We start from the raw sequence: 1,597 nt of genomic DNA, 5'->3' as shown, positions 1-1,597 counted from the left end.
CCGCCGAGTTTCGAGTGGTAGTGGGGGTCGCCTCAGGAATCTGCTCGAAATGAGCAACTAATTCCGAGCACTGATATAGAGGAACTATTGGTTGATTATTAATGATAATAACATTTTCTGTTAGTATTTGATTATTAATAGACGCCTGCCGTTTTGAATCAGCAATAAGATGTTGTATTGCTTTACAATTAGTTCCGCCTTGATCACATACTGACGTTACGACTATTAGACCCATGCCACAGTATATACAGTAGCGCAACTCTCTCGATTTTATGTTGGCCAAAATGGAGTGCGCATGCGTCAAATAAGCAAGTTGCCCCGTCTCATTTCCTCCTTCTTTATGCTCTCTCTCTATTGAAATGACCGTTTCAATGTTCCATTTAAAGAGCTGAGAGTAGAAATTTGGAGGGAAATATAACGTGCAATCGTACATCGTCCATTTAGCGAAGTGTTGTGTAGCCTGCGGCACACGATGCTTGTTTTCCTGCTGGATTGCTAGCTGGATTAGAATCTTGCCACTATATTGGCTGCGATGCTAGCACTGACAGCATCGCAGCCAATACGCAAGATTCTAATCCAGCTAGCAATCCAGTAGGAAAACAAGCATCGTTTGCCGCCGGCTTAAGAAACCTCAAGAGACTAGTCTCGTGAAAAAGTGAAATAAAGTGAAAAAGTGAACAAAAATAAAGAAAACCGAGCAAGAAAGATTTCTTTTTGAGAGAATAGTTAACCTATATAACTATATAGGTTAGCAATTCTCTTGGAAGAGCACTTTGATCTTAGATCACAATTCAACAATTTCGGTTAATGAAGCTTGTGGCTGTTACATGCATCATAAATTTCACACATATTAAACATGGAATATATTACAAATAAAATAAAGAAATGGAAATATAGAAAAAATGAAATATCTCTTGATTTTGTTCATTAATAAAACATTCCCTTTTAATATTTTAACATGCAGTGCTTTGTATTGTATGTATATATTATATGTCTTAGTATAATTATCAAAATTATTGTAATATATTGTATTAATAAATATATATGTTTTCTATATAAAATATATTAAATTTTTTATTTATTGTATTTTAAATTTATTTTTTGGACATATACATATATATAAATTTTTTTTTATATCAACTCACAACATTTTTATAGCATATATTTACAATTATGTAATATTTGAATACTTCTTTACAGGGTTGGTAAAGACTAATGTTTTTTTCTTAAGAATAAAACATATTATGTTTCTTCTTGAATATGTTTTTAATGCTTCAAATATGCTTTGAACAGTACTATAAAAAAAACATATTTAAAACATATTAAAAACATCAATTTAGCATGTTTTAAACTGTTTAAAACACGTTTAAAACATGTTTTTTACCAAACCTGCTTCTTTATATAAATACATATATGTTTTAAAAGTAATTTAATATTTCTCCTAATTTTTCTACATTTTCTCTTTATTTTTCAATATATTTACAATTTATTTTTATTAATTTTCATTAAGTTCAGATTATTTCATTGCAATAGATTTATTCGCGTTGCGTGCTCTAATTTAACTCTAATATGCTCCTATAACAGCTCTTACTTACTC

The sequence above is a fragment of the Trachymyrmex cornetzi genome, unplaced genomic scaffold, assembly GCF_001594075.2.
Source record: "Trachymyrmex cornetzi isolate Tcor2-1 unplaced genomic scaffold, Tcor1.1 scaffold118, whole genome shotgun sequence".
NCBI lineage: Eukaryota > Metazoa > Arthropoda > Insecta > Hymenoptera > Formicidae > Trachymyrmex > Trachymyrmex cornetzi.
This window is presented reverse-complemented; position numbering follows the sequence as displayed.